Source organism: Pleurodeles waltl, chromosome 7 (assembly GCF_031143425.1).
Source record: "Pleurodeles waltl isolate 20211129_DDA chromosome 7, aPleWal1.hap1.20221129, whole genome shotgun sequence".
Classification (NCBI taxonomy): domain Eukaryota; kingdom Metazoa; phylum Chordata; class Amphibia; order Caudata; family Salamandridae; genus Pleurodeles; species Pleurodeles waltl.
The window spans coordinates 302510049-302529219 of NC_090446.1; the positions used below are offsets into that span (position 1 = coordinate 302510049).

The 19171-nt window shown below is 44.0% G+C and overlaps 1 protein-coding gene and 1 long non-coding RNA gene across 5 annotated transcripts in view; one reads left to right on the forward strand and one right to left on the reverse strand.

Moving 5' to 3' along the window:
- SRC (SRC proto-oncogene, non-receptor tyrosine kinase) overlaps positions 1-19171 on the forward strand; it is a 194686-nt gene that overhangs the window by 97987 nt on the left and 77528 nt on the right. For all 4 annotated transcript variants that reach the window (XM_069243727.1, XM_069243731.1, XM_069243730.1 and 1 more), the window contains exon 2: positions 2101-2144. The gene's annotated coding sequence lies outside the window, so the exon portion shown is untranslated. The remainder of the gene's footprint in view (positions 1-2100; positions 2145-19171) is intronic.
- On the reverse strand, positions 5433-7416 carry LOC138304040 (uncharacterized). Its single transcript, XR_011205483.1, has 2 exons — positions 6567-7416; positions 5433-6424 (listed from the first exon to the last, which is right to left on the reverse strand). It is a non-coding gene; the product is annotated as an uncharacterized lncRNA (long non-coding RNA).

Below are 19171 nucleotides of genomic sequence, written 5' to 3' on the forward strand. Positions count from 1 at the left end.
ACAAAAAAGTTTCCCTCCCTAAAAAATAAAAGTGCTACTGCTAGGTACCTGCAAACACATGTACAAATTAAGTTCTGATGGGGAGCGAATTCTTTTGGGTTGACCTGAGCAAAGAGTCCTGGGCAGTGTTCACACATTGTCACTTGTTCTCAGATTCTTTAGGCATTTCCGAGGGTGTACACAAATAATGGCTCACTATGCACTATGTAATGCTGCGTTTTTACTTGTTACCCGGTGATGCTCTCTTGCGCGATTATTCTTAAACGAATCCAGCAGACAAGGGACCTGCAAGTCTTATGGACAGTTTATTATAGGCTCCTTCAGTTGTCCACGTTCGGCACTGAAGCTCATTGTTTTAAGAACAATGGTGCACGGATGGTCGACTGCTTCAGGCAGAATGTAATTCTGCTGTTGTAGTTCCACTGCATAAGAAGGCCGTTTTTGGCCTTTTTCTCGTTACTGCTACGGCATTAGCTCGCCCCATGGTGGTGCTGGTATTTTTTGACCTAGTCTTTCTATGCTGTGCCGCTTCCTCTGAGCATGCAAATGCATTTCAATCGTAGGCAGAAACAGATCTATACTTTTATTTATATACTTGCGAAGACTCCATCATAGTCACACGATAATGCACATTCCCAAAATTTCAAGAACAGGGAACAGTAAATTGTCTAGCTTTCGAAAGCATCGGCATGTTTTCTATGCCTTACCTCATACTTCAAAAGAAGAGTAGAAAATCTGCCACTTCCAGCAAGAGTTGGCTTCCAGTAGGAGTAACCCTTCGGATTAGGTCTTGCCTACCAGACATCACGAGCTGTCTGTTTGCAAAAAGACCTATTGTCAGCTTACAGTGGGCTTAGAACTAGACCTTTTTTTTTTTTTTTGCCATTGGTTGGATTTATTGCCACTCTAATTTACTTGCTTTTTAGCAGCCAGTGCAAACTGCTCTTCCCTCTTCTAATATCTCTTTAGGGGGATTTTAACCACGCCCATGTTACGTCACTCACTTCCATTGGGTCGTGGGCTTGTCTTTTAAAATCCGCTTGTTTTCATTTGTGAAAGGCATGCATACGTCATGTCTTTTCCGTTGTTTAGCCCTCCTCGAGCGCACTGGTAAACCACTGGAAACATACGAGGCTCCATGTTTTCCGTATGGTTTCTGGACTACTTTTTCTCTTTTATTTCGCAGCGCAATCGCGCTTGTTTTTCATTTTTTTTCATTTAATGTGGCAAGAAAAGTCCAGTTATGAGTTTAAAACGCTAATAGCTCTAACTCAATGTAATGCGAGACTAGTTGCATCTGTCTGCTGCGCTTTCTAGTTCTGTGCTTCTCCTGACCCAACTGAATTCCATGGTGGGATCACCCTTGTGTGCATCATGTTGTTGTCTTTTTTTTTTTTTTTTTTTTTTTTTTTTAGCGTTTCACCATGCATAACAGCATCTTGCTGTCATTGACAAAGCCAAAATGTGCGATAGAAAAGACCATTAGCTTTGCCAGTTTGAATGCCTGTACTTCTCAACATGGTAATGAGGATTATTTTAAGGTATTTATTAGATTGTTTTTATAATGCCTACAAGATTCAATTGGTCACAAAGTGATTATAAAAGCTATTATAATAAAATTAAAAACTGCAAGATAAACCACCACTAACCTCAAACAGTAAGTTGCACTCTGTAGATTAATGAGCTAAATGGTAACTTTTACAGTTCAAAGCAGTTTGCATTTGCTCTATGTAAAGGAGGTAGTAATAACAAAGCCAGTCTCCTAAGTACTTAAAGCATCAAGGTGGTAAATTAACAGTGTAATAAAGTAGGGCAGGTGTTCTGTTTCTACAGCTTGTCTTTTTCCCAGTGACATACTGTATGAACATGTCCTTAACATAAATATTTCCAGTTTTTGTAGAGACTATGTCAAGTCACCTGTGGCAGCACTGTTGTTGTGCATCTACCATTGCCTTACCCTAGAGCCTGCTCTGCTTTGGACCTCTCCAGCATGAATGTGAAGTATTGAACAACTCAGAGTGGGTCCTTGGCAGGAGGTGGGGATTTTGCATCGGATACCTGTGCCACCATCATACTCATGGCCTCATTTTTGATTTGCAGGTCTTCTGAAGGAAGAGTGACCGGGGACTCCTACGCTCACAGTGGTAAGATAGATGGTATTTTTTTTCAGAGTTGTGGATGTTAGCCTGTGAACAGATACCTATAGGATGACAATAGCTTTAAACTAGTAGACAGGATGCCGAGAAACTTAAGTAAAAATTGTTTCATTTGTTCTCAGTTACTGGAGGCATGGTATGCCTATGTGTGTTCATTGTAAATTGCAAAAATTTATTTTTCCTGAGTTGTACCCTCAAAGTAAGAAACTGAGACCAATGCAAGTACTCGAGTAACTTAGTTACCAGACTCGCAATAGCTTAACATTAGTGTTCTTGTTCTTCGCTCTTTCCACATGCTCTAACTTTTAGCAGATCAGGAATGTGATCCACAGTTACGGTGTCATGGGTTTAACCATTTGGGTATGCATATATATTTGCTCAGCTTTTAAACTTACAAGTAGCAGATACCTACAGCTTGTTAATAAGTCTCACCCACAGACAGCTCTTAGTTGCATGTTCAGAAAGCCTGCTTGTGGACCACACTAAAAATTGAAATGGGCTTACAGCCCATCCATTGCTTAGATTGGTTGTCCTTTTTCTCACTTTCATGTGCTTGCTTCTTATTCTGTGGTTTGCCTTCCTCTAACTGAGTGTTCCAGCACCTGGAGCATTGCCTCTTTACTGACCTTTTGATTGGCTGACTTGTGCCCTTCCACTGCTTACACTGTAGGAGCCATGTTTCTCTTTTTTAACTAAGCACTTCATGAGTGCGCATGTTTTCTTTTCCTCTCACTTTCATTCTCCCTCTCTATCTTTCTCTCTCTGTACTACTCCACCCAAATACCTGTCCCTTCCCCGTTGCTTCCATTTCAACCACCCCCACTTGCTCGCTCCACTGTTGCTCCCTTACCTCTCACACTTAAAGCCAGTGCTTTCATTTAAACATTTTTTTAATGGCCTGCCAACTACCTTTGCTGTGGGCCCTCTCTGCTGTTGGTAAAATTGCTTTTGCATGCACCTTATCTTTCCTACCTCCCTCATTCCCTGTTATTTCCATGACCTGCTCTTCCATTGCACAATCACCCTTGTCATCCGTTAATTCATTTTTTTCTTAGGGCCCGGCAACTGCCAGAAGCAGCCGAGCGATTCTGCATTTAAAAAATGCTGTTGTGCTAAATTATTTTGTGTGTGTACTGAGTCAAGTGGCATCCGCAAATCTTGGATTAGTAAATTAAAAAAAATGTCTCCATAACTTCTCTCATAAACGTATGCATGGTGACACATGCTCACGTATACACTCATCACACATGCACACATCACACCACACGACATTTTTTTTTTTTTTTTTTTTTTTTTTTTTTTTTGGCCAATGCTGTTTTGTACCAAAAAAAAACATTGATAAACAGTGATAAGACAATTGTTTCCTCAGTAATTACTTTCTATCACTTGTTGAAGATTTCCATTTTTGGAAGGGAGGATGGTTGAGCTTTCAAGACCCTGAGCCCTGCTAATGAGAATTTTTACCCTCGCTTAGCTTCTCGTTTGTGATTGAGCTTCAGCGGGATGGGCCCAATTCAGGCTTGGATCCTAAATGGAGTGATAAGAACAAGTCTAATGTTAATAACTCGCCTGATACCTCAGTCGAAGGTACAAATTGGAGGCCCGGAATGTCGAAAAACATGTGGGTGTTTGAATTACCACGTTTTTCCTAATTCCACTCACTTTTCTGCTCACATTTCCTCCTGCTTTGGAGTGATTTTTGGGGTGCTGTTGCACACCCGTTAAAATTTCCAATTGTGCAGGGTTGTGGTGCAACATAAAAACCATGGATGTACCCCTCTTCACACATCTGAATCGGGTGATCTATTGGAAAACAGGCTCGATGCTTCTTGCTGTATCACAGGGTTAGCTGTGTTCTGGTAAAAGCTGTGAATATGACCTTTTGTTCTTTGAATGCATCTGTGAACAAGATCAAGGGTTCGGCAATGATTTATTGTGATCTGTGTCACATGGACAATTTTAGAACTGCCCTGTACCTTTCTTACAAACAGTGCACCGTTTGCACTCTACAGGGAAGGTGAGGCAGCACACGGACCCCAAACTTTAAAACGAACACTAACTTTTGTTTCTTTGATGTCTCATGGTTTTTTCTGTTTCCTTTATTTCAAAATGTGTCTTGCGGTTGCTTGAAGTTTTGTTTAGTAGTGCAATTTAATTTGCTAGTGGAAATTCCCGTTTGCCAACCTAGGTTTTACACAGCATGTGGTTGATAGCATTCACGTTTTTGTATACTTGCTGAACTGCCGTGGTTGGAGTTCAGTTTGTTAAAGTCCAGTATCATCTTTAAGTCTAGCGTAAGTGTAGCCAAAACCTCTTGAGTTACCTATAGGGACTTTAGCCAGCCTGCTTCAGTCATTGTTCTGTTATTGTTTAATTTACATTTTTCTTCCATCCACTACAGCGGGGCAGTGGGTCAGCCCACTTCAACCCTTGGCTAATATCACCGTCAGTGACAGCATTCTGCCTTTTTCACAACGAGCACTCCCACACACAGAGTAGTTTCCATGACTAACTGAATACTATGACACTGTGTGTATTCTTGAGACCAAAAAAACGATTTTTGCTTTTAGCCAATATTCCAGATTGATAAGGGATTAGCTGCTTCCCAGCAAGGAAGTTTTGCAAACCCACTGGCATGGCAAAACAAGCATTGTTGAATGCTGGTGGACAGTGCCAGGCCTATTGGCTTTGCTAGTGCTGTTTTGTTTTGAGTACTTATACAGCTTACATTTTGTAAAAAAAAAAAAAAAAAGAAGGGCTGACAAACACATTTGGCATCTAATCAGTATTTTGTTGTTTACAGTTAAGTAGAACTAGAGGTGGGCTAGCCACTGAGAGCTCGAGCATGAAGCCTGACTGACTAGGCTCGAGGTCCTTTGGGAACCTCAAGCTCCTAAAGAGCTGAGCTTTCAAGTGGCTTCTGCCTGAAACACTCCCTCTGCCCAGGAAGTGCCAGTCTCGCCAGCGCTGCAGGTTTGGAACAGGGGAAACCAGATTTTAGTCTCGGTGTAGGGTCCACATCCTGTGATTCTGGGCAACTCACTTAAGCGTGTGCCTACAAAAATGAATGTGACCTTGGGTATTGTAACTGGTGCTCCTGTAAATTACACCCCTACCTTTGGATGGATTTTGAGCTATATAAAAACAGCAGAAGCGTACACAAAGAGGTGAAAACAAACCATTAACATAAAAACAGAATGACCACTAGATACCTATTTAGTGCCTAATTATTACAACCAGAAAGCTGCATAAATAGTGGCTTCCCTGTTTAAAATGTGTGATCTTGGGCAGTATTTTATTTTACTTTACCAAAACACTTTTTTCGTCATTATCGTGCATGAACGCACCTTCAAATATGAGTACACGACACGAGTTGTACAAAATCCTATTGTGTTTGATTTAATAGACTATGGTGTTGTTGCTCTATAATAGTCTGGGCCGCTTCGAGGTTTACATGACAACTGTTTTTTAGATCATGTTTACAAACTATCCCTTTTAAGAAGCACTTCTTAGTGCAGTACTAACATTTGATGTATCCGTGTGAAAGCTTCCACATGTTAAAGAAATTCTCTTCTTTAATTTTAAGAGACGTTATCATATTTTGCTTATTATTTGTTATATCATGTACACTAATAACATTTCAGGTATTGGCTCGTGCTATGGCTCGGTGTGAAAATGCCTGAGGCTTACAAACAGTGGTGGTGGTGTTTTCTTTATTCTAAGTGCTTATCCCATCCATCAGAGGTCTGACCCCTCCAGTTGTCCATTGGACCTCCAGTTCCGTTTGAATACAAACATTCCTTACTCTGGAGAGGTCCGCCTCACTACATGCTGTGTTCAACATACCACTCTGCTCTCCCTGTTATTCTCTTGATTCGCCCACTTCTAAGTAGAATCGTATACCATAACCGTGTCCAATAGAGACCGTTTGTAACTTGTTAGATGTCCTTTATTTTCACGAGGTCCTATTAAGTCAAAGGAGGTTTTGATGCAAAACTGAAACTTTAGGTTTCACATGTGACTAATGTACATCCATGTAACATGCAAGGATTTCTCGTTATACACCAAATAGTACCATTGTGTTTTATAAAGCTCTGTGTTTACGTGGACCGTATGCTTTCTCCTGGACTCAGTGACGGAGGTTTTACAATGATGTGCCTGGCAGGGAAGGACTTTGATTTTTTTTTCCTGAACAAAGAATCAGATAGTTAATGTCATTCTTTGGTCGTCCATCTCCCGTTTTAATATGCAGCCTTCTTCTTAGTGACCTGCAACATAAAATAATACACTTTTGTATATAAATCTAACACAACAATCACAAATCTTGTAATCCGAATGAACACCTGGATGTTGGGAGCTCTATTGAAGCAATAAAGTTGCAGAGGGAGAATAATGGCTGGGTAGACGTACCTTCTGCTCCCACATTCTAATGTTTGTATTCTTGCTTCTGCCAACTTAATTTAGAACATTCAGTGGGTGGCATTTGCTAATAGCCCTTGTGCCTTGAAGTACATCTTGCCATCTAAGGCCCTCTTCCTCATTATAGGCCATCGCGTACAGCCTTTAACGGTGAAGGGCCTTTAATGAACCCTTATAGCCCTCGACAGCTTGCCTTATGTCCAGCCATTAGTCCGGTTTAGGATGCAGAAACGAGGACTCCTTTCTTACTGATGAAAGAAGCGGGGACCTTCCTGCTAGAAAACTGTAGAGATTGTGTCGCTCTCTGGTGAATGTCCAGTCAGATTTCTGGAGCTAGTGTGGTACATTAGAAAGGCCGGGAGGTTTGCGACACCGCCGCTCGCCGTACGACGGCTGTGTGTCCAGGTTTCCTTGGGAGTCGGTGCTGACTGCCTTCGTTGTCCGAAGGGCTGTTAATCTCCCTCCTTCTCTGCCGGACAGTCCGCCTCAGCACTGGGACATGAAGGGGGAGAATGGAGGACCAAAATCCTCATTTTCGTGGACCAGATGGTGCTGCACTCTCCAATCCTCAGCCTCCAGAGGTCAGGCCCCCTCATATAACCGTGATTTATAGACGGACGAGCCCTCGTCCAAGGTGTCCTTTCGCCTTGGGTGGGGGAGGAGGCTATAAATCACCTCCCTTGCGCCGGAGCCCCTCTTCTGCTCCCCCTTCATGTCATCAAGTCTCCACAGCGCCCCACTCTTTGGATGTCATAGGAAAAGGCGGGGGATCCCTGGCCGCCAGAACTAACATTTTCTCTGCTCTGCTGGGAGTCCCGCCTGCAGGGCTTATTTCTGTAACCCCGCCACTGTCGAGAGGCGGGGGTTGAATTCTTGGCACCTGCCTGCTCGAGCTCTTTATCGCGTCAAGGCGCATGCGTAGCCGCTGATGAATGTCACAGAGGGGATCGTTGTAGAATTCCTTCCTGGGCTCATCGTGTAAGTGTTTGACCTCTGCAGCTCCGTGGGGTCTCGTACAGCATCCAGTTTTCTTCCCCAGGGCTTCACCGTTTTCTCGGAAGGATCTTTGCTGGCACTTTATTCCTCCACGACCCTTATTCAGTAGCATTTCTCACTGGAGCCGTGTGTTCCTAGTGCCTCTAATGGAGGCCGTCTAATTCCTTAGTGCCTCTTCACAGAAGCCAGTCCCCTAGGGTAACCGGCCGTCCTCCATTTTCAGGTTTGGTCTGCAGTCGTGGTTCCCGTCCCACCGCCGACACATAGGCACTGCGAGATGCCAATTGTTCGGTATTTTTGTTCCACGTTCACTTTTAACCACCTCACAGTAGGGTGACCACATGGCATGGAGGCAAATTGTGGACAGGTATGTTTAAAAAAAAAAAAAAATCAGGAAAAGGGTCAAAATTCAAAACGAGGATTCAGGCGTCACTTTTACCGACACATCCAAGGAGAGACCCAATACTTTCAGTGTAATTATTTACTGTTTTCTACACAGCGCTATTTATTCACAATGGTCTTCATGTGATTACCTCTGGGTATGCTACATTCAGGAAGCCTTTTACGCCCTTTTTCAATAGAAAATGAATGCCCTTGAGCATCGTGTCAAGAGCACCACTCTTTCCATTGTATTAGATTATTTTGAAAACCTTCCCCCGTTCTTCCTTCGTTTCTTCTACTGTCACCTCTACACATCCCACACCTGATTTGGGGGTGTGGGTGCTGCCGGGTAGCTCCTTCCAGTTTAAGACTACCTGTGACTGCTGGTGGATTAGCCCTTCCAGACTTAAAATGCTATTTTGCTGCACAGTTCCTATGGGTGTTTTACTGGGAGTAGGCTGCCCCTGCATGAGACCGGCTGACCCGTAAAGGGTTTAAGGAAAGCATGCTGCACAACTCATTGTTTCTTACTAAGTTATCTACCAAACGCTACCTGGGGTGACTGCGCACAACTTTCTCTTGCCTTAATAGAACCCATAAACTCACCAAGATTAAGAAGCCCTACACTCCGCAGTGCCTTTGCTAGGCCTCCGTACTCAGGACAGCTTCACTCAGGGCAACTTCGTAAGATGCAGGCCGCTCAAAATTGTGGGATTTGTTTATTGAGAGTGAGCTACTTGATTTCAAATAAATACAAATCACAAGTTGATCTAACACACAATATCTAAAAAAATAAATAAATAAAAAAATTAAAAAAAAAACACAATGGTCCATAATGAAGGGACCCCAGGGCACCATATGCTAATATCACTGGCTTTTTAGATATTATATAGCTATACTCGAGGTGGGCGAGCCACTGAAAGCTTGATCCAGGCTTGAGCCTGAAGCCTGGCTCTAGCTCAGCCCGAGGTCCTGTTGGAACCTTGATCCCATAAGAAGCCAAGCTTACATGTGGCTACTGCTTGCCTCCCTCTGTGGTGTTGGGGTCAAGACAGTCGACTTTGGATCTGGGAAATCCGGTTTGAGTCTCTGCATCAAATCATAATTCCGGGCAAACCACTTAATCTCCCCATGCCAATAAACAATGGGTGTGACCTTGTGTAATGTAAGTGGTGGTCATGTGAAGTGTTCCAATAACGTTCGGTAGTGTTCACCCTAAATAAAAGCTGCAATAATGCTCGAAGGAGTCAAACCAAAGCCTTGACATAAGGGAAGGCAAATACATACACATTTCCTGGCAATTTGTACAAAGTTAAATTAGAAAGCTGCATACATCACAAATTCTCTGCCTAAATTGTGTGATCTTAGGCAAATATTGTAGTTCATCATAACTTTTTGTTTTTTATTAATACATATGAAATCACTTTCAAATGCTTGAGTTCCAAATAACAGCTGTACAAAAAACTATTTCATTTGATTTAAAAGACTATAATTTGACCTATTAATGTCAGTGTTCCACTTAAAAAAATAAATAAAAAAAAGGTACACTTCATTTGAATTTTGAAGCAACTTTTGTCATATTTTACCTGGTGTTTGTTATGGTTTACAGAGCAAATGTATCAGGGCTTGGCTCATGCACAGGCTCCAAGATCTGAACTAGACCCTTGGCTCTGCTCTGGCTTAGCGCTCCTTGGTAATTTGTTGGCCTTGCTGAACTCTAAGCTATTCACTGCAGCGGTTGAAGTGCATTTGAAGAAGAAGAAGAAGAAGAAAAAAAAGTATAGACACTGCAATGGGTTCCGAGTCAGTGAGCGCAGAGGCGGAATCAAAGGCGTGGCTAAAAGAACAAAATATTGTGTAACTATCCTGTTGATCTTTCAATATCAAGTATCTTCAGGTAAATTATACACACCTTAACTGAAAAATGAGTTAGTAATCAGTGGGAAATACACAATTCTATATTATGAAAGTTCCGTTGGTTAATGCGATCACTATAGATGTCTGTGTGCAAATATGGACTCCTAGAATTTAATCCTGTTTTGTGCGGCAGGTAAGTGTGACATGAATTTTAGTGCTAGAAGGCCCCTAAATGCACTGTGAATGCTTGTCATTATTTTAAACATGCATTACACACAATATAATCTAGGCTACCACAAAATGTCCATGTAAATTTAGGTTAAAGATAAAAAGTGCTTCTAAAGTATAGATTTCAGTAATATTCCGATTATACCTCATGCAAACATTTTTATAACTGTCCATTAAAAGCATGCACTCCACACCTCAGCTTTGGGCACTCTTGCAATACTTCTAAAAAAGTAAAATCTTTGTCTTCAGGAATGTAGGAGGCTGGACTGGCTTGTAGTGAGTACCAAGGGGTACTTACACCTTGCACCAGGCCCAGTTATCCCTTATTAGTGTATAGGGTGTCTAGCAGCATAGGCTGATAGATAATGGTAGCTTAGCAGAGCAGCTTAGGCTGAACTAGGAGACGAGTGAAGCTCCTACAGTACCACAAGTGTCACTTGCACAATATCATAAGAAAACACAATACACAGATACTAAAAATAAAGGTACTTTATTTTTATGACAATATGCCAAAGTATCTCAGAGTGTACCCTCAGTATGAGGATAGCAAATATACACAAGATATATGCACACAATACCAAAATGTGCAGTAATAGTATTAGAAAACAGTGCAAACAATGTATAGTTACAATAGGATGCAATGGGGACACATAGGGATAGGGGCAACACAAACCATATACTCCAAAAGTGGAATGCGAACCACGAATGGACCCCAAACCTATGTGACCTTGTAGAGGGTCGCTGGGACTATTAGAAAATAGTAAGGACTGGAAAAATAGCCCACCCCAAGACCCTGAAAAGTGAGTGCAAAGTGCACTAAAGTTCCCCAAAGGACATAGAAGTCGTGATAGGGGAATTCTGCAGGAAAGACACAAACCAGCAATGCAACAACAATGGATTTCCAGTCGAGGGTACCTGTGGAACAAGGGGACCAAGTCCAAAAGTCACAAGCAAGTCGGAGATGGGCAGATGCCCAGGAAATGCCAGCTGTGGGTGCAAAGAAGCTGCTACTGGACAGTAGAAGCTGAGGATTCTGCAGGAACAACAAGGGCTAGAGACTTCCCCTTTGGAGGATGGATCCCCCACGCCGTGGAGAGTCGTGCAGAAGTGTTTTCCTGAAGAAAGACCACCAACAAGCCTTGCTAGCTGCAAGTCGTGCGGTTAGCGTTTTCGGATGCTGCTGTGGCCCAGGAGGGACCAGGATATCACCAATTGCGTCTGGGGACAGAGGGGGCATCGAGCAAGACCAGGAGCCCCCTCAGAAGCAGGCAGCACCCGCAGAAGTGCTGGAACAGGCACTACAAAGAGGAGTGAAACAGTGCTCACCCGAAGTCGCACAAAGGAGTCCCACGTCGCCGGAGGACAACTTAGAAAGTCGTACAATGCAGGTTAGAGTGCCGTGGACCCAGGCTTGGCTGTGCAGAAAGGATTTCCGCCGGAAGTGCACAGAGGCCGGAGTAGCTGCAAAAGTCGCGGTTCCCAGCAATGCAGTCTGGCATGGGGAGGTAAGGACTTACCTCCTCCAAACTTGGACTGAAGAGTCACTGGACTGTGGGAGTCACTTGGACAGAGTTGCTGGATTCAAGGGACCTCGCTCGTCGTGCTGAGAGGAGACCCAGGGTACCGGTAATGCAGTTCTTTGGTGCCTGCGGTTGCAGGGGGACGATTCCGTCGGCCCACCGGAGATTTCTTCGGAGCTTCTAGTGCAGAGAGGAGGCAGACTACCCCCACAGCATGCACCACCAGGAAAACAGTCGAAAAGGCGGCAGGATCAGCGTTACAGAGTTGCAGTAGTCGTCTTCGCTACCTTGTTGCAGTTTTGCTGCTTCCAGCGCCGTCAGCAGTCGATTCCTTGGCAGAAGGTGAAGAGAGAGATGCAGAGGAACTCTGATGAGCTCTTGCATTCGTTATCTAAGGAATTCCCCAAAGCAGAGACCCTAAATAGCCAGAAAAGAGGGTTTGGCTACTTAGGAGAGAGGATAGGCTAGCAACACCTGAAGGAGCCTATCAGAAGGAGTCTCTGGCGTCACCTGCTGGCACTGGCCACTCAGAGCAGTCCAGTGTGCCGGCAGCACCTCGGTTTACAAGATGGCAGAGGTCTGGAGCACACTGGAGGAGCTCTGGGCACCTCCCAGGGGAGGTGCAGGTCAGGGGAGTGGTCACTCCCCTTTCCTTTGTCCAGTTTCGCGCCAGAGCAGGGCTGAGGGTCCCTGAACCGGTGTAGACTGGCTTATGCAGAAATGGGCACCATCTGTGCCCATGAAAGCATTTCCAGAGGCTGGGGGAGGCTACTCCTCCCCTGCCTTCACACCATTTTCCAAAGGGAGAGGGTGTAACACCCTCTCTCAGAGGAAATCCTTTGTTCTGCCATCCTGGGACAAGCCTGGCTGGACCCAGGAGGGCAGAAACCTGTCTGAGGGGTTGGCAGCAGCAGCAGCTGCAGTGAAACCCTTGAAAAGGCAGTTTGGCAGTACCAGGGTCTGTGCTACAGACCACTGGGATCATGGGATTGTGCCAACTATGCCAGGATGGCATAGAGGGGGCAATTCCATGATCATAGACATGTTACATGGCCATATTCGGAGTTACCATTGTGAAACTACACATAGGTAGTGACCTATGTGTAGTGCACGCGTGTAATGGTGTCCCCGCACTCACAAAGTCCGGGGAATTTGCCCTGAACAATGTGGGGGCACCTTGGCTGGTGCCAGGGTGCCCTCACACTAAGTAACTTTGCACCTAACCTTTACCAGGTAAAGGTTAGACATATAGGTGACTTATACGTTACTTAAGTGCAGTGGTAAATGGCTGTGAAATAACGTGGACGTTATTTCACTCAGGCTGCAGTGGCAGGCCTGTGTAAGAATTGCCAGAGCTCCCTATGGGTGGCAAAAGAAATGCTGCAGCCCATAGGGGTCTCCTGGAACCCCAATACGCTGGGTACCTCAGTACCATATACTAGGGAATTATAAGTGTGTTCCAGTATGCCAATGTAAATTGGTAAAATTGGTCACTAGCCTGTTAGTGACAATTTAAAAGAAATGAGAGAGCATAACCACTGAGGTTCTGGTTAGCAGAGCCTCAGTGAGACAGTTAGGCACCACACAGGGAACACATACATACAGGCCACAAACTTATGAGCACTGGGGTCCTGACTAGCAGGGTCCCAGTGACACATAACAAACATACTGAAAACATAGGGTTTTCACTATGAGCACTGGGCCCTGGCTAGCAGGTTCCCAGTGAGACAGTGAAAACACCCTGACATACACTCACAAACAGGCCAAAAGTGGGGGTAACAAGGCTAGAAAGAGGCTACTTTCTCACAAGGAAGCTTTAAGTGACTCCATCAATTAATGCCTAGTCATTCAGCGGCCCTGTTACATTTACAGATTAACCAACTGCACACTGTGCATTTCTTTGGGGAAGCAGACACCTTGTCAAGAAGGCCCGTTTCTTGTTTGTCTGCCTGCCCCTCCCTCGATAACATAGCACAGGAGACTTCCTGCCTTTCACTTCAACTGGGCATCTCAGTAATGTAACTTTTCTCATTTAGCTGAAAGACAGACTACATTTGTCTGTGATTCAAAGACATCTGTCACAAACAACAGACATTAGGTCTAATTTACAGATGATTTGTCTTGGGGCCCCAGCAAAAGAATATTTTGGAACAGCATATTTATTATTTCCAGAGAAAATAAGCACACATGGAGGAGTAAGTTTTCAGAAAAGTGAGTTAAAAAGATGGGGGGGGGGTAGACAGAAAGGTGGGGATTTATTGGTTCATTGATTCACACGGTTGAAAGATGTGCTACAACAGTATTGAAGTAGTGAGTGATGAACTATGGAATGGTGTGGAAGCTAGAAAAGGGGTGAGGCAGATAAGACACGAAGGGTAGAGTATGGTATAGAGCAGTGGTTCCCAACCTGTGGTCCGGGGACCCCTGGGGGTTCGCGAAGCCTCCTCAGAGGGGTCCGCGACTGCTTGGAAAATTAAATAATATTAACAGATTAGGTCCCCAGCTTTCAGTAATGATTCAGCGGGGGGGGGTCCCCCAGATTCCAATAATGATTCAGTGGGGGACCCCGGGTTCCAGTAATGACAAAGTCCACAGAAGTCAAAAGGTTGGGAACCACTGGTATAGAGAGAAAGAAAAGAGGCAAAGTTTGAGAGCAATGTAGGGAGAGAGATGATGAAGCAAGAGGTAACTGAGGGTCAGCAAGAGAGGTAGACAGGTAGCTAATCAGTGATTGGCAGAGTTAACGGCAAGGAGAAAGAGGTGGAGTTACAGAAGAGTGAGAGGAAGAGGGGACGAGAAAGAGAGACAGAGAACTAATCTTGTGACTATCCCTCTATTTTACCAGGGCACCCCTGGAAGGTGGAGGCCCGGGGCAGTTTAACACTTTGCCCATGCCATGAAACGCGCCTGCCTCTCAGGACAGGCAGAAATACCTTTCTAGCCCTCCATTAGCTGTAATAGAGGCCATTGTCGCTGCCAGGGATGGAGGGGTGCAACTGCAGCACAGGAGCCGCCTCGCACATAGCACCTTCTGCCGTAGAGAAGCAAATCCAGCCACCTGCCCTGAATGTGGGAATGGAAACCACGCTAGGGACTTTCACTAGGATATTTATTTCTTCCATCGAGCCTTTTTCGAAGTGCTCGTGCTTTGCCCGTTCAGTGGCTAGAGCCACAGCGAAGGAGTGCATGATTTGCCCAAGATCTGTTTGTTAGAGTAGTAGATAAGAGTGCAGCACACTGATGTAAAGGAAGTACATTTACCACTGCATTGCATTTTGGTGAACAAACCAGGCACTCGCTGTACACACACAACCAAGGTAGTATCCCGTTCATTTGTTTGTAACCACACACTTAACTGCAGCTTTTACCTTTTATTCTAAGCACTCCCAATTTAGCCAAAAGGAAGCACAGAACTAAAGTAAAAAAAAAAATGACTGCCCAAGAGAACACAATTTGGAAAAATGCAAGGTTGGTTCATAAATCATATCTTCTTACTCCACAGTTTCCAAATAGACCACAAGTGGGTGGTAGTGATTCTGAAGGTAAGGCCAAGAGACTGCTCTTCCCAAGAAAATGGCACTGTGTTGTGGCCCCCTCCCCAGCTTTAAAATGTAGTGTCTATTTCTAGTGTATTGTGGTGGAGCCATAAAGCTGAGATTAGATGTCAGGTATGCTCGTTCCAAGACTAAAGGTATCAATCGAGCCACATCTGTGTCTTGTCTACTCACCTCAGTGGCTTTCCCATTTTATTATGGGTCATATCAAGTGGGTCTTGTAGTGCTTACTACCTGTCTTTTGGGTTCTGTGGCAGTGGGTTCTGTGGCAGTAGGTTACTGGGCAGTATATGTGGTGGATGCCAATATTTACTACTGCTGCTTCAACACCTACAATTTTTCACTCCTTGTGGATGCCATAGTTCAATTTTCTAAACTTGTCTCTCTAAAGTTGCAGTAGCGAGCAGTCATGGCTTACTCAGGGAGCTGGTAAAGGAATTGGTAATCCCACTCAATAAGCTCATGATTTATGTCTTTTGAGGAGGCCTGATTCAAAGATTTACATGACTCAGTAGCGTCCCTGCTCCCTACCAAAAGACTTCTGACGATTGCACAGTGTCTCCACATATGCAAAGTGACCCACATGCGCAAAGTAATAATGGAAAATTGGCCAATTTACAGGCCACTCTGGTTTTCCAGTGTACCTCCATGGCATTTCTCATGCCTCAGATTCCGTGCTCACATGAAGCATCTTTTTATCTCTGGCCCTCCTCTATGGCCTCCATTTCCCTCCGTAAGATGACCCAGTCTCACTCCACCCTCTTCCGGTATTCCTCACTGTTACGCCCTGAGACTTCCCAACTCACTCTTTCCCCTGTTGGCCACTCTTTTGTTCTTAGCTTTCTTATCCTGTGAGGACTTCGTATTTCTCCAGCTCCTTTCCTTGACGTCTTTCTGTGTCCCTAATATCATTCTTTCTGCTCTTCTTAGTTCTCATTCCCCAGACTCCTGTTTCCCAGTGAGAGCTCGCCCTTTGCCCTGACGTCTTGTAACAGCACAGGCTCTTGGGGCTTTCAGTGCTGCTGTTGCTTTCCCACTATGTTGCTCTCCTTATTTCTCATTAGGTATTCCAATCGCTACCAGCACCCCTTGTGAGACTACCTACCTACCTACCTACCTACACACACACACACACACACCTACACACACCTACACACACCTACACCTACACACACCTACACCTACCTACACACACCTTTTACCTCACCTCCCCCCTTTCCTTCCCTAAGGTTAACTTCTCAAGCTTCTGCATCTCTCCTTTTCAACATCTCTCCATTTGTAATTTTATGCATCTCCCTCTTAATTCCTTTTCATCCCTTTGTCTCTGTGCATCTCCTCATTTCGTGTATGTAACTTTGAGATTTGTTTGTCCAGCACCAGCTTACCAGTTTTTAGCTTTCTAGGCACTTTGGTGCATAGCTGGTCTGTTGGTGTGTCCCTCCAATTCCTTGCATCTGTGTTCCTCACATGCATCTCACTGACCATTCTTTATATCCATCTTCTCATTGACCGTTTTATGCATCCTATTGACATATTTTATGTCCCCCTACCCTGTGTTTTTATGATGACCTCCCTGACCTTTTATGACTACCTCCCTCCTCAAGGATTCATCTTCCATCTGAAGAATTGTCTTACCTTCTAAGTATTTACCTCCCACTTGAGATATTCTGTCACCTGTTTATGAATGTACTTTCCTTTTCTGATAATCTCTCAACTTACTTTCCGCATGAGGCCTCCCCTCACCTCTTGGCATTTATTTTCCACTTTGAGCTATTTCCTCAATTAAGTATTTACCTTCCGCACTAGATATTGCCTCACCTTTTACTTATATGCCTTCCCCCTAGAGCATTTCCTCACCTTTTACGTGTTTACCTCTAACTTGAGGAATTTCCTCCCAACCTACGAGAGTAAGATATCAACAGGAGCTCCATTTCCTTTGCTTCTGGAAATCCGCAATTCTCAGGATGGTCTGGTGGTATTCAGGCATTGACTGATGGATGTTTTGCCTCCACCGAACTCTAAATAGCTTTTTAACTCTCATCACTTAATTACTCAGTATGTTTGTCTCCCTTCTAGGAAATCCACAGAATTCAACAGCTAGCAAGGTAGCCCAGTGCAATAAGACCCTTGTTGAAGACAAGAGTGCCGGTTGCCTACAGTTGGAGGATTGTAGGAGCACTGAAGTGATTTGTCATACTGTATTAAATATCAAGATGATTGTTGAGTCTCAAAGGGTATCTCTTAAGATAATGAGACACAAAAAGATGTGGTTCACTGGGAGAGAGTGAGCACAACAAATTAACTTAATGAGTTGAATCCAACGTAGATCGAGAACGGAAGCAGAGGGAATTGGGGTACTACCGGTGATTTTCAGCGACTAAGAATTGAAACATTATTATTAATGAGATAAATGATGTGACTGTTCCCTGGTTGCAGAGGCATTCTTTGTAATCTAAATCAGTGGTTCCTAACCTGTGGTCTGGAGAACCCTGGGGGTCAGCAAAGCCTCCTTAAGGGGCCATGACTGCTAGAAAATTAAATAATAACAGATTAGTTCCCCAGCTTTCAGTAATGACTCCTTGGGGGTTTCCTCATCCCAATAATGATTTAGTGGGCTGTCGATGTGTTACTTGACAAATGGAGAACTGTTTTTCCTGAGTGAAACTGTTGATATCTATCAACTTTGTAAGAAGAAGAATGAAGAATATGGAATTCATCTATTTAAAAGAAGGGATCGGACTGGTATTTCCAAGACTTATTAAACTACACTGGAATTGCACTGAGTGCTGTAGTTCCATCTACGGCCTTTGAGTTTTATTCAGCAGTAGGTGAGCATTCATGCATTAAAAAGCTAGATAGAATGGGTTGCACCCTAGTAAAATTCTTCCAACACTCACCTTAAAAGTAAACTGGGATGGTGGGGAGAGGAGGAAAACATTGCTTTTTTAGGTCACAGCCTACCAGACAGACCAGCTGTCTTGTTTGCTAAGGACATCTTGGGGACATTCAGAAAGGCGACTTAGGAATGCATCATACCCATTGCTTGCAATTGATTGGCTGTGTGATTTGTAATTAACATTTTCTTACTTTGAAGTTTGCTGGCTTTATTTGTTTTGGGCTACGGCTCTTGCATACTTTTTTATTTTCTCTGACTTCAAAGTGAGAGGACAAAATGACAATCTAGCAGGATACTGAGGGTAGGAAAGCGAAGCGCTTTTTTCTACAACACTACAACGTTTAACTGAACTACTTAAGTATTTCAGAATAAATCCGAATTAGGAACATAAACAAAGCACATTTTTTGTTATTTTGTAAATGTGTTGGTAGCTTACTTCAATATGATCAAAACAAATCATTACTCTTGGTGATGCAATTTCCAGACATTTTTTGTCGGTATACTACTTAGATTTATTAGTAAATCTGCATGTCTGTGCAAATGTAATGGTCATTTCAATTAAAAATGTGTTGTCTGTAATGGCAATGTGCTACCATACCATGAATATTCCACTCCATTCTAATCCACACCAATCCACTCTACTCTGTGCCACTCCACACCACTCACTCTATTCTGCGCCACTCATCTTTACACTACTCTGCACCATTGCACTCTGCTCCAGTCCAAGCTACACCAGACATGATATGCCTCTATACTCTACCCTGTGCCTCTCTACTCTGTGCCAATGCACTCTTTGCCACTGCATCTACACCACTCCAGTCTAGGCCAAGCCCACACTAATCTGCTCTCCAAAACTCCACTCTATGCCCTTGCACTCTACGCCAATCCACTGTACACCATTCTTATCTACTCTGCACCACTGCACTCAACACCACTTTATGCCATTACACTCTATGCCACTCTGTGCAACTGCAGTCTACCCTACATACACCACTTCACTCTACTCTGAAACAGTCTACTCTATGCAACTGCACTCTGCACCCCTCTACTCTACACCATTCCACTCTGTGCCACCGCACTGTATGCCACTCTACTCTTACCACTGGACTCTACATCAATTCACTTTTCCCCACTGCACTCTGACACTCTGCTCTGCAACACTTC